Source organism: Sminthopsis crassicaudata, chromosome 4, assembly GCF_048593235.1.
Source record: "Sminthopsis crassicaudata isolate SCR6 chromosome 4, ASM4859323v1, whole genome shotgun sequence".
Taxonomy (NCBI): domain Eukaryota; kingdom Metazoa; phylum Chordata; class Mammalia; order Dasyuromorphia; family Dasyuridae; genus Sminthopsis; species Sminthopsis crassicaudata.
Window position 1 is genome coordinate 39,567,410 of NC_133620.1, and position 15,066 is coordinate 39,582,475.

Here is a 15,066-nt window from a genome sequence, read left to right on the forward strand (position 1 = left end):
TAGTTTCTATTGTTATTTTTGAGGGATATAGCAAGATCATCATTCATAGATTATCTTTGAAAAAAAGGTTTTCCAATTACATGTAATTTTTTAATAATAATTTTGACTATTTTGTCCTGTGAACTTAACATTCCACTGATTGGCTGTTCTATTTCTTAGCCAGTACCAAATGGTTTTGATGACCACTGTTTTATAATATAGTTTTAAATCTGGTACAACTAGGCCATCTTCATTTGCATTTTTCATTAATGCCCTTGAAATTCTTGACCTTTTGTTCTTTCAGATGAATTTTGTTGTTATTTTTTCTAGGTTATAAAATAGTTTCTTGGGAGTTTGATCGAGTTTCTAGGGAGTACTGTCATATTTATTATATTCGCTCAACCTATCCACAAGCACTTGATACTTTTCCAGTTGTTTAGAGCTGAATTTATTTGTGTGGAGAGTGTTTTGCAGTTTTGCTCATATAGTTCCTGACTTTACCTTGGCAGATAGATAACCAAATATTGCTGTTGGAATTTATGAGTGATATTTAAAAATGCTGATGATTTATGTGGATTTAATTTGTATCTTGCAACTTTGCTAAAGTTGTGGATTATTTCTAATAGTTTTTAGTTGATTCTCTAGGATTCTCTAAGTGTACCATCATATCATCTGCAAAGAGTGACAATTTGGTTTTCTCATTACCTAGTCTAATTTCTTTAATCTCTTTTTCTTCTCTTATTGCCAAAGCTAGTCTTTCTAAAACAATATTGAAGAGTAATAGTGATAATGGGATCCTTGTTTCACCTCTGATCTTGTTGGAAATGGTTCCAGTTTATTCCCATTACATATGATGCATACTGATGGTTTTAAATAGATGCTACTTACTACTTTAAGGAAAAGTCCATTTATTTGTATACTCTCTAGTGTTTTTAATAGAAATGGATGTTGGATTTTATCAAATGCTTTTTCTGCATTTATTGAGATAATCATATAGTTTTTGTTAGTTTGGTTATTGTTATGGTCAATTATGCTAATAGTTTTCCTAATATTGAACCAGCCCTGCATTCCTTTATAAATCCTACATGGTCCTACATTATCCTGGGGATGACTTTCTAACAATAATTTTGAAAAAATCCAAATTTACTATAAGTTTTTCCAGTCTCCTATTTTCCTTCTTATTTTGGCTGCATTAGTTTTGTTTGTACAAAAGTTTTTAAATTTCATGTCATTAAAATTATTTATTTTACTCTTAGATTATTTTATTTTTGGCTGGGAAGTTGGGATTAAGTGACTTGCCCAGGGTCATTCAATTAATCAGTACTAAGTGTCTGAGACCAGATTTGAATTCAAGTCCTCCTGACTGCAGTGCTGGTGGTCTATCAAAGTCAAAGAAGTTTTAAAGTTTGAAATGCTTTCCCAAGACTCTATTAGCTACTGTAGTTATGAATTGTGTGAAATCTTCCAGGATTAAACATTCTCTCAAAACAACCCATAAAGCTTTACACAGTTCATGACCTTGACATTCAACTAAGTCTCCAGAAAGCATCCAAATCTTTATGGCTATCCTGAGCCAAGACCATATTCTGATCTAGGGATTAAAGATCCATGAGTCATTAGTGTGATATATCACATCCAATACTTGAAAAACATGGCAGATTAAGTAATACATTCTTGCTCATAAGATCCCACTTGAGTAATTAATTCTTAACTGATCATCAAATGGATGAATACCTTTCTATAACGTTAGAAGAATGATATTTCTGTAGGTAAATCCTGGTTTTATGGAACCAAAAAGCTATTTTCTAATACTCTGACCCTTGCTGAGTCAGTATAACCAGTAAGTAGAAATAAAGGCTAAGTAACTTTGTGGGGCTGCTATGAAAATAGTTCTGTGTGACCTCTTTAGTGGGAGCTTGGAGGTACCATTAGATAGGGAAAACAATTGTTAATTGACTGAGTTCTTGCACATGACAGCATTGGAGTTAGGAAGCTGTAGGAGAGACAAAGCAGTGTTTTCTTTCTTCTCCATCTACCCTTTGTTTGAGGTGGATGGAGGAGATAATAGCCAAAGAGCAGTAGTTATAGAATTATATATAATATAATATGTTTTAGCTATATATTATATATATAATTATACCTATGTATTAAGAATGGAGGTAGTGAAAAGAAGAGAAAGGAAGAATTCTAAGAGGAGTGGGAAGGGGGGGAATAGCTCCAAATATGCTCTTGAATAGAAAATAAAATATCATTACAATAATGAAATTGGCCAATATGGCTAAATTATTTGGCTAATGGGGGAAAATTCAAGTTATTTAATTTGTAAGCAAGCATAATGTAAAACATAGTTGCTAAATACTTTAGATTAGATATAAATTCAAATCAGTAATTCTGACTCAGTTCAACTATCCTAGTAATTAAGTAATAAATCACATAAATATAAGAAACACATCTACTGAGATTAATCATATCACTATTTTTAGAAAAGCAATGTATAATACACTATATATCGAGTTACCCTGAAAGAATTAAACTGGAAAAAAAAGAAAATTTGTTTTGAGTTCCATCAAATGATCATAATACATTTTCTGTTATGGAGGTCAAAAAATGAATATCCTTGAAACAACAGGATGTCAGTGTAGCATTTAGAGTTGAGACATAAAAAGAAATGGGAAGACACAGAAAAAGGTGCTGAGAACAAGGTTCTACTTCCTTGTTTTGTCTACAATTAATGCTACTTCTCTGTTCGGTCTCCATTATTAAAGGGGCAAGACTGTCATGGCATTTTTTTTATCTAGAATTCTTTAAAAATAAATGGATAATCATCTGTTAAGGTTGAGATTGGTCCTATTTGAAGGACCAGTGCTAAGTGGATTGCATGACCTATTACAGTTTCTCTTTTCTTTGAAATTTAATATTTAGGTATATAAGTCCTGGTTTAAAGAGACAGTAGTGAAAATTATGTATTAATGACCATTTCTCACTTAGCTCATATTATGGTTCCAGGGAAGAATTTACTTATTGATCTTTAATTGATGATCATTACTAACATCTTAGCTTTACACTCTCCCTTTGTTAGGCAGTTTGAGCTGTTAGGGTATAGATTCTAGTGATATAAAAGGAAGTTGGAAGCAGGCTATTAGACCAGTTCTTAAACTTAAGACTTAAATGCAGGGTAAGAAATTTATTTTTATTTTATCTTTGGTCACTAGGGAATCCTAAGAGATTTTGGAGAAAGTGAGTGACATCAGACATGCTCTTTAGAAAACCACTTTGACAATTGAATAAAGAATGGACGGAAAAGAGTGAAGAATATAGATGTGGAGTACAATTTAGAAGGTTTATTGGTATGGTCTATGAGAGGGCCTGAACCAGGCTAGTGGCCTTGGGAATGGAGAAGAGAGGAAGAAGGTAAGAGATATTTTGGAAGTAGAGTTGAAAAGACTTTGCAGCTGGTTTGATAGTAAAGTAAGGAAAAGGAAATAATTAGGAGATGATTCTAAGTTTGGAAACCTAAGTAATTGGAAGACTGGTGTTGCTGGCCACATGGACTATAAAAGTACCATTTTCCGGTAGATAAATGTTCAAAGGATATGAACAGGAAGTTTTAATGGGAAGAAATCCAAGCTATCAACAATCATATTAAAAAGTGCTCAAAATAACTAATAATGAAAGAAGTGCAAATTAGAACAGTTTTGAGATTTTACCTCACACCTAGGAGGTGGAAAATGTTACAAAAGAGGAAGTTAATTAACTTTAACTTTTGAGGGACTGCCTCGTACTCACATATGCAATGTTGGAAGAGCTTTGAATTGGTCTAGGAAGTCTGGAAAGCAATTTGGAGTGATGCCTTAAAAGTTACTAAACTGTATATACATAGACATACAACTATTAAGCCTATAACATAAAGAAATTCAGAAGAAAAGGACTTGTATGTACAATAATATTTATAGTAGTTCTTTTTGAAGAAACCCCAAATTGGAAATTAAGAAGATGCTTATCAACTAAGTATAATGGAAAAAACTTTACAGTTGATTATAGAAAAATAGACATCTTAAATGCATCCTTTTCAGGTATAATATATAATATATAAGGTATAATGTAATAACACTTAATAAGGGAACATAGAAATACAGATTTAAAATTAATTGGATAGTAAGTAGCCTAATCTTAAAAAATGAATGGGTTAAAGAACAAGTCATAGAAATAATAAAAAATTTTATTAAAGAGAATAATGAGACAACATACCAAAACCTAAAGGATGCAGTGGTAATTAGAGAAAAAAAAATGTATCTCTAAATTCATGTATTACTAAAATAAAGAGGATATGCAGTAAAAGAAAAAAAAAACTAGCAAAATAACAAATTAAAAATTTCCAATCAAACACCAAGTTGGGAATCCTAAAACATATAGGTAAGATTAATAAGACTGAATGTAAGAAACCAATGAATTAATAAATAAAATTAGGAGTTGGTTCAATGGGAAAAAATAAAATAAACAATTGATTAATATGACTAAAAAACAAAGAGAAGAAAACCAGATTGCTATCAAAAATTAAAAGGGTAAATATACAACTAATGAAAATAAAATTTTAAAAAATTAATTGGAGTTACTTTGCTCAATTATATGCCAATAAATTTAACAATTTAACTAAATAAAGATGAATAATTGAAAAATACTAAAGGCTTAAATTAACAGGTGAGGAAATAGAATAGCTAAAGAAATCTAAAAGAAAGTGAACAAGTTATAAATGAACTTCCTAAAAAAAAAAAGGCAACAGGATCAGATGGATTTACAAGTGAATTTTATCAGACATTTAAAGGCCCACAAATTGCAGAATTAAATAAATTATTTGGAATAATAGGCAAATAAGGAGTCCTCCACCAAACCTTTTATGAAATAAATATGGTGCGGATACCAAAATCAGAAAGAGCAAAAACAGAGAAAGAAAATTATATACAAATTTCACTAATGAATATAGGTGCAAAAATCTTAAATAAGATTAGCTAGGAGACTACAACAATATATCAAAAACTATATTGTGACCAAGTAAGATTTATGCCAGTAATGTTTTAAAATTAAAAAAAACAATTATTGACATGATTAATTATATAAATAAAAAGTAGCAGAAATCATAAGATTATTTCAATACTTGAAAAAAAAAAAAGCTTTGGCCAAAATGCAGCACTCATTCCTATTAACAACACTTAAAAACATAGATATAAATGGATTTTCCCTAAAAATGATAAGAAGTATCTAGCTAAAATGATCAGCAAATATTATTAAGCTAGAAGCTTTTCTAGTAAGATCAGGATTGAAACAAAAATGCCCATTGTCACCAATTAGTACTATATAGAAATACTAGGATTAGCACTAAGAGATAAAAAAGGAATTTAAGGAATCAGAATGGGGAATGAGGTAATAAAACTCTCTCTTTTTGCAAACAATATGATGATATACTTGGAAAATTCTAGAAATTCAAATCAAAAACTGATCCAAACAATAATTTTAGCAAAGGAGCGAGATATAAAATAAACCCACAAAAAAAAAATCATCAACATTTCTAATTGTTGATAATTTAACATTTGATAATACAATTAACAAACACCTGCAAAAAATGATAAGAAGAGATAACCCATTTAAAATAATAGTGTACAGCACAAAATAGCCAAGAATATACTCAGTAAGAAAAATACAAGAATTTCATGAACAAAATTATAAAATACCTGTATGCAAATAATAAATAATTGGAGAAATGTTCATTTTTAATGGATGGGCAAAGCCAATATAATAAAATGACAATATTTCCTAAACTGATCATTCAATTTAATTCCAATTAAAATTACCAAAAATTATTTTATTGAGCTAGAAAAAATAATAACAAAATTCACTTGGAAGAACAAAAGGTTAAAATCTCAAAGGAATTAATGATTCCATAAGATTTCATAATATCAGATCTTAAACTATATCATAAGGCAATAATTATCGAAACTCTCTGGTATTGGCTGAGAAACAGAAAGGCGGATCAGCAAAACAGAAACTTGGCATCTAACAAATGTAAAAATTTAAGCTTTTTTTTTAATTCACTGTTTAGCAAAAATTGTTGGGAAAACTGGAAAACATTCTGGCAGAAATTGGGTATAACCTGATGTACCATTTATTAAGATAAGGTCAAAATGAATACATAATTTAAATATAAAGAGAGATATTGTGAGTAAATTAGAAGAACATAAAACATATTATTTATAAGACTTAGAGATAGCAGAATTTATGAAAAGATAGAGAGCATTATGAGATGTAAAATTGATAATTTTGATTACATTAAATTAAAATGTTTTGGACAAATAAAAACAATGTATCTGAGATTAGAAGCAAAAAAAAAACCCTCTATAGTCAATTTTTCAGATAAAAACCACATAACTCAAATATGTAGAGAACTTTGTCAAATTTATAAGACTATGAATCATTCCCAACTGATAAATGGTCAAAGGATATCAACAGGAAGTTTTTCAAAGAAGAAATCAAAGTTATATATAGGCATATAAAAATGCTCTAAATCATTTTGATTAGAGCAAAGCACATTAAAACAATTTTGTGATACCATCTCACACCTATCAGATTGGCTAAAATGATAGAAGGGGAAAATAATAATTCGTTCTAAGAGTTTGACAGTGAAAGAAGAGAAAGACATAAACACCTTTGACAAATGTCTTCCTATTTTATCTTTTCCTTCATTTTTACAATCAGAGGGTTATTAATCAAAGTTGTATCTACTATTATGTATCTTATGTCAAATTAAAAGTGATATATTATATAGCATATTATTAAATGTTATCTATTTTAAAGCATCTTGTAGGTTATCAATATAAACATCAAAAACACTTTGTCAGAGCAGAACTTTCTACAAGGCATTTTACTCCAATGAATCAGATGCTTTTTATAATCAGCAAACTATAAGCATGTAAGAGGGACCTTTAAGGTAAACCTTTTAATCAATTTCATGACTTAAAAACATGGCCATTTATGATAACATGGTCAGCTTGTTCCTTTGTTGAATTTTCAGTAGGTTTGCATATTATTTTTACCAAAAAAATTGTAGTGACTAATCCTGTTTCTATTTTTAACAAGATTAACAAACTTGTAGATCAGGAGAATACTGTAGGTAAAGCTTCCTGAGATTTTAACAAATTTTAGGCAAAGTTTATCAATGCTACTTTTATGGACAATATGGACAAATGTGCACTCAATGACTGTCCAAATAAATGATTCCTAAATGAACTGAATGACTGTTGCTGTTAATGGTTTTAATGGTTTGTCCATTTGGAAGGATATTTCCAGTGCAGTAAACAAGGAAATGTACTTGGCCCTATGCTATTTTAGTAAATTTATTAATGACTTGGATAAAGGCAGAGACAACATGTTTATCAGTTTTACAGATGACACAAAGGTAGGAAGGATTGTTAATACTTTAGCTGACAGAGTCAGGATTTTAAAAGATTTTGACAAGCTAGAAAAAATGGAAAAATCCATGACAATGAAATATAATTTTATTGATTCAAATAAATAATTTTCTTTCTAAAAGTAAATAAATGAAATGGCATAGAACATAAGAGGCTGCCCCTGGAATCAGTAATCAATTGATTTATCAACCAACAAGTATTTTTTAAATGCCTACTATGTTTCAGGCAGTATTCTAGGCACTGGAGATACAATCTAAATCTTTAAGGAACTTAATTCTACTGGAAGAAGTTCAAATTCTGATGGATGGGTAACTTTTGGGAAGCATCCCAGCAGTAGAGGGTACTTCCTCATAAGGAGTTCCCTAAAAAGATAAAATCACAAGTTCAGATATTTTCTCTTCCTTTCCCCAAAGAGGCAAATAGTCCCTAAAAGTTTGGTCTTAGGATAAGAAACATCAGTTTCCAAAATAAAATATGAAGAATAGACATGACAAGATGGCCATTCATTTGAAAAATATCTAGGGGCCTAAATGAAATACAAGATGAAGCTGATCAGCAATGAAATATGGAAGCTAAAAAAGCTAATACAATATTAGATTACATTTAAAAAGGCATGACATCCAAGACTAAGATGCTCCTGCCATTGTATTCTATAGAGTATAAGTTTCATGCAAGTAGAAATTTTTTCTGCATTTAAATTTATAGCAATTAGCACAATAGGGGGCCCCTAATGCATGAATGTCAGATTCAACTGGACTGGACTGGGTTGAATTGCCCTCACTAGACCACATCTGGTACATAATAATGTTTATCTCTGAGTACATTTTAGGAAGGATGATGATAAATTGGAAAATGTCCTTAGAAGAACAAACAGAGTGAAGGGCTTCAAGAAACTAAGGATATGAAACCTAAAGAAGTAAAGGTTTAGATCAGATGTGATAGCTCTAAACTCTCAGCCTCAGTTTACGTATCTGTAAAATGAGTATGATAATGACACTTCATAGAGTTGTTATATCAAGGGAGATAACATATGTAAGTATTTTGCAAACTTTAATACATTATGTAAATTCTGCTAATATTGGCATTAATATTAGTATTATTTCAGCAATATGATAAAACCCACAATCAGAAAAATGTTTGTTTGTTTGTTTGTTTTGTGCATATGTAATGGAGGAACTAGTATATGTGGAAAATGTCTCTAATGGTGAGACTCTCTGGGGATCCGATATCCCACTTCTGGGAATCCGGATGACACAGAATGCGGAGAGTCAATGACACATACATGGACATTCCATAGCTGGTTCCCGCTGGCTGACCACATGACACAGGGGCACAGCCTCTGAGGCTCTCCATCTTCTTAATAAAGGTTGTCATCTTCTTTTGATTTTTTAATGATAGCTTTTATCTTCAAAGTATATACATGGATAATTTTTGACATTCACCCCTACAAAACCCTGTGTTCTAATTTTTCCCTTCCCACCCTCAGTCGGCAAATGATCCAATATATGTTAAATATGTGCAATTCTTCTATACATATTTCCACATTTATCCTGCTTCACAAGAAAAATCAGATCCAAAAGGAAAAAAAAATGAGAAAGAAAATACAAGCAAACAACAACAAAGAGTGAGAATGTTATGTTGTGATCCACATTCAATTCCCACAGTCCTCTCTCTGGGTGTAGATGGCAGATCATTGGAACTTACCACAATCATCTCATTGTTGGAAAGCATCACATCTATCAGAATTGATCATCATATAATCTTGTTGCTGTGTATAATATTCTCCTGGTTCTTCTCATTTTACTTAGTATCAGTTCATGTAAGTCTCTCCAAGTCTCTCTGACATCATCCTGCTGGTCGTTTCTTACAGAATAATAATATTCCATAACATTCATATACCATAATTTATTCAGTCATTCTCCAATTAATGGGCACCCATTCATTTTCCAGTTTCTAGCCACTACAAAAAGGGCTGCCACAAACATTTTTGCACATGTGGGTCCCTTTCCCTCCATAAAGTTTGTCCTCTTCAGCTACTTGTTCTTTGCCTGATTGCTTCTTGATGGAACTTGATGACTACTTCCCTCATGGTGGAGCTTGAGAGTTCCAAAGTGCCTGCTCAATGTTCCAGTTTGGTTTTAATCAGTTCAAGTATCAAAGCCCTGAAGAGCAGGAGTGAAGTTCAGGACCCCAGTCCAGTGGTAGCTCAGAAAAGGCCCTGTGCAACAGCCCTGAGTCATGATCTTGGTAAGATGGACTTCTATTAGATAGGCAGCCATGTCCTGAGATGCTTTGGGGAAGAATGGTCCCCAAAGCACAGGAAGAAATATCTGTACTTTTTTCTTTCTATATCTTCGAATTAAATATCCCTTTGTGAAAGTTACTCAGTGTTAAGTGGTTAAAGAGAACTGGATTATAATCACTGACCCCTAACAATGGGAGGGAGGAAGAGGAAGAAAGAGAATACAGCTAGCAAGGCCTTGAGCTACTATGAGAGACACATCAACGCTTCAGAGGTCTTCAGAGGACCTAGACCCTTTAGGAGCAGATGCAGCAGTCCTGGCTCAGAGACAGCCAGTCAGAGGAAGCTCACCATATGTCAGATAAAATACATAGAATTACAAAGGAAACCAATTATATAAAATATAGTTATCACAATATTTTTCAAAAAAAAAACAAGTTACTGGCCCCCAGGTTAAGGACCTCTACTGACGGCAATTTAATTCTGTTTACAGGATTTGGAAGCAAAGGAAGCCAGTTTTCTAATAATACATGCTAGGACACTGGAAATGAATTAAGGGTGAACAGCTTCAGGAACACTGTAGACTTTTCTCATTTACAAATATTAATCAGCTTTCTGTGTCAAAATTATTGACCAGGCACCAAGGGAAAAGGAAGCACAGTTTGTATCGTTAGCTTTAAAGGTCATGAGCATTCTTAATTAACAGGCAGAGCCTCTAAGTTGCTAGGAGCCAAAAATGAAGAAAGTTCATTAAATGAATACAGTGTGATGCATGTTGTCTAACCTACTGTGAAAAATGACTTATTTGGTAACAGACTGGGTCACTTTAGGACACATTTGTATTTTAGAGAGATTATTGAGTTTACTGCGGCACCTGCATAGAGAAAAATGAAAATGACCTGTTCTTAATGCTTACTAGCAGAGTTTCAATCGCAGTGCTTATTTATCCAAAACTTCATTTCCTATCCAATTTTTCAATTGGCATTGGTCACTTGAAAATACATTCCATGTATAAGATAACTCTCCAGGAATTATAGATGGATTTGCTGAAAATAAATTAGAAAGTTTTTATACATGTCACGCATTTTAGTTATTTGAGGTTGTTTCACCCGAGTTTATGATTAATGAAATTATCATGGCAAAAGCTGAGAATGCTGGTTATCATCTCACTTAGCCTACTATTCTAGCTAAGAAATCAACTTTTTCCCTCTATTCCCACCTGAATTCTGAGTTTCAAGACTAAACAAGAATAAAATTTCACTTCTTCACCAAAGAAATGTGCTTCTTTCTATTAAGGATCCCTCCATGATTCCAGACATTATCACTCTTGACCTCTCACTCACTCACCTATCCAATCAGGTGCAAAATCTTCCCAATTCTACCTCCACCCATTCTCCATGTACATGGCCATCCCCTAGTGGGTGGCTCACCATCTCTGGCCTGGTCTGCTGTAATAGCTTCCCAAGGGGTTTCTTTGAAGTCTATGACTCCAAATTCATTTTCCATGCTAACAGTCACAAGTGGGAACAAAGATCAGATGATGGTCTGATAGTCAAAAGAAAGAAGTTTGGGGTTACTTCATGAATAATTCCAAGTTTCAGAAGTGATTCTATTCTTTCAAAAGAAGGGGAAATTCCTAAATAGTGTGCCTTTTAGAGAGAGACCGGTCTGTCTCCTGGATTTGGAAGAGGCATTTGTGAAGGACTAAAGCCATGACATGGGGTGGTAAGGGATCTGGACCTTGCCTTCTGTTACTATCATGAATTAATTGGATGGTACAGATCCAGTGGACAGTGACTATCCATCAAACAACCCTTTCCTTTCAGGGAAGTCAAATTCCCAGGAGGGCAATATAAATTTGGGAGCCTCCTTTGGTTCCCTTCCAAGGAAAGCAAACCATAGTGTGTTAATATGAAGTAGGAGCCTACTAGGTTCCTAAGGGAAAGAAGGATTCACTAGAGAGGTAGAAGAACTATATCAAATATATATATTGTTGCACATCTATATATAAACATATATACATTGTTACATATATATATATATATATACATATGTATAAAATAAAAATAATTATACTGCTATGAGTCTTTTGAAAGTTTTTTTTTTTCCTGAAATTCATTTATGAACTTCCATAGACAATTTACATTCTCCTTATTTTCTATGGGGATGCAAAAAAGACTGTTTTGTACCCATTATATATATTGGGGAAACTAGGTGGTACAATGCACAAAAACTGGACCTAGAGTCAGAAAAATTGAAATTCAATTGCAGCCTCAGACACTAGTTGTGTAACTGTTCATAAGTCATTTAATGCTTTCTACCTCAGTTAACCCTTCTATAAAATGGAGATGATAATAGCACCTACTTCCTAGAGTTGTTGTGAGAATAAAATATATATGTAATTGCTTAACATGAGACATGGAACAAGGGAAATATTATGTAAATATTAACTATTATTATTACTTAAGTGCTCATATGGAGGTTGAAGTCTCTATTACTTACATATGTGGAGACCTAAATACAAGTTATAGTCAGAAATTTTTCACAAATAAACTCTGAGTGGGGCCATATTGAGCAAGTGAAACTGATATTTTGGGTGCTGGCCCCATTGTACCAGACTGGGAAAATCCAGGATTCAAGGAACTGAATCACAAGCTATATCAATAATACAAAACAGACTAGGACAAGTTAAAAAGAGAGATTAATACCAAGTGTTCCACAAGGTCAAACAACCAGAAAGTATTTATTAAATGACAGTTATTGACCAAGCTCTTTTCTAAGCACTGTTGGTACCAGTACAAAGAATGAAAAATGCCTCCTCACTAAGGAGCTTACATTTTCTGAATAAGGAAAGATTAATTGATGCAATATATAATAAAGTCGTTGTAGGCTTTTGAGCAAGAGAGTTAAGGATAAAAATCAAAATTAATTAACATGATTAACTAATTAATTGATCATTAATTAATTAATCATAAACATTTATTAAGCACCTGCTACATGCCAAGTACTGTGCTAAACACTGGGGATACAAAAAAGGCAAAATCCAACCCTTGCCCTCAAGGAGCTTAAAATCTAACAGTAGATAATGTGCAAAAAGACATATGTACGAAGCAAACTATATACAAATAAGAAATTATTAAATGAGGGAAAACACTGGAATTAATAATACAGAAATGCATTAAGATGTTTTCTAATGCATTAAATAAAGCCACATTTAAGGTGACCTCCAGTATTTTTTTTTTGGTAAGGATGTTCTTTTTAGAGGTAATCCATTAAAGAGACAAGATCTTGACATGCTGCTGAAAGCCTTATGTAGCTGGTCATTCTTTGTATGGTTTCATGTGGTTTATCATCAAGTACATTATACATTTTTATTTTTAATAAATTGTTGAAACAAAAAAAAAAAAGAAAAGAAAAGAAAACCTGTTCACTCTCGCCCCGAGCTAGAAGCAGCTAATTGGTAACTAAGGGGATCAATCAGCTAATTCTGGCAGAGGCTGTGCTCTCGCCTGAATTATCCAGGTATTTTTTTTTGACAAGAAGAAAACTGGCTCCAAGACTGGGCAGGGGGCTAGAGGCGTTTCATTCTGTTCTGCTAATATTTTCCTTTTTTTCAAACCATGTACACAGAATTCAGGGGTGCAGAAAAAAAATCAAAGGACTTCGAGTTTGATTCTATATAAATACTGAGATCCCAGGGAACTATTCCCTGGAAGATGTGAAATTTACACTGTCTGTGTTTCTAATATACATTATTCATATCTCAAATATTTATCAAAGGTATCCTTCTCATCAAACCCAATGGCCTTTTGTCAGGTCTCAGACTTCCTTGGTGCATCTGTACTATTTGTTGTTGTTATTCAGTCCTGTCCAACTTTTCATGACCCCATTTGGGGTTTTCTTGCAAAAATACTGGAGTGATTTGCCATTTCCTTCTCCAGCTCATTTTATAGATGAAGAAACTGAGGCAGACAGAGTTAAATGACTCTAGTCATAGCTAATAAGTGTTTGAGGTTGAATTTGAACTTAGGTCTTCCTGACTTACTTCACATAGATCATTTCATTTGATCTCCACAAAAATTCTGTGCTAGGTTATCATTATCATCATCATCATCATCATTATCATCATCATCATCATCATCATCATCATCATCATCCCCATTTTACGAAAGAATTGCCTAATGTCACTTAGTCTCTAAGACAGAATTTGAACTCAGGTTGCTGTTCCCTCACCCTGCCCACTATTTCACCCCATTATCGGGCATATTAAAAGCATGTGCTGGAAAGAGTTCTGGGACCTGGATTCAGACAATCCAGTTCCAGGTTCCAGTACTGGCATTTCTGAGAAATGTAGCACAGAAAGACTTTTGAGTCTCAGTTCCCTCATCTGTAAAATAGAGGAAACAGTTTTTACAAGATTTACCTTGCAAGGATCTCATAAGGAAGAAAAGATATAACCACGAAGTTCTACATAAATGTGAGTTAATATAATTGCTAAGTTAGTTAAAGCACACATCCCTTCTTTCTGTGAACAATGGAAAAAACAATTTCTCAAGAAATGAAATGGTCTATTTGTTGGAACGTGTCCAATTATTTTATTTAATTTTAAAAATAAAAATAAATATTGGGATGAATGCCTTAAAATGGGCATAGCAAACATAAAAATACATTTCTTTTTACTTTACAGACATTACCTCCTCTAATCCTGTAAAGTGTTACAGATATCTCCATTTTACAAATTGAGGTTCAGAGAGGTTAATGGCTTGCCCAGGATAACACAACAAATAAATGTAACAGAGGGTCTTTCTAACCCCACCTTAGCATTTGATCCACTCCATCATCTAGATAATATTAATAATTAAGTTACATCCTTAACTTAATTGGATCCTGGGAGAAAAGTGCATTATAAACTTTAAAGCCCTTGTAAAAATTATATTATTTCTTAAAATTATCCCTTAATGTATTATTGTTTTAAGTTTTTTAGGCTCTCCCTTCCTCCCATGAAGATTCCCTTACCTTAGTTACTACAATTGAGAGAAAAGAAGTCTTGTTAAACTCCTTGGAGAAAACTCTGGGTAGACACGCCCCAAACAGTCAGTCTCTGGCCGTTGCTAGGACGCATTGGTTGCTAAGAAGATAGGGGCGTGTCCCACTGGTACCACTCTTTGGCCACTCAGTGATGAGTCCTTCAAGAGGAGATTTCTGATTGGTTGCTGTCGTCCAGACAAGATTCAGACTACAGACTAGGACTACAGTGCCCAGCATGTAATGCGAGCCACCAGGCTGGTGTTTGTTAATTGCAAATTATGGGCAGTGAGACTAAGTGCTTTCCATTGATGTCTTAAACACTGACTTTCCTAACCTGAAAAAGAGCTAAAATCTTTT

The 15,066-nt window shown here is 33.0% G+C and overlaps 1 protein-coding gene across 1 annotated transcript in view; it reads right to left on the reverse strand.

Moving 5' to 3' along the window:
* The window catches only part of DNAI3 (dynein axonemal intermediate chain 3), a 115,925-nt gene extending 101,125 nt beyond the window's left edge, over positions 1–14,800 (reverse strand). Inside the window, exon 1 of the mRNA XM_074266351.1 lies at positions 14,698–14,800. The gene's annotated coding sequence lies outside the window, so the exon portion shown is untranslated. The remainder of the gene's footprint in view (positions 1–14,697) is intronic.
* Between the last annotated feature and the right edge of the window lie 266 nt (positions 14,801–15,066).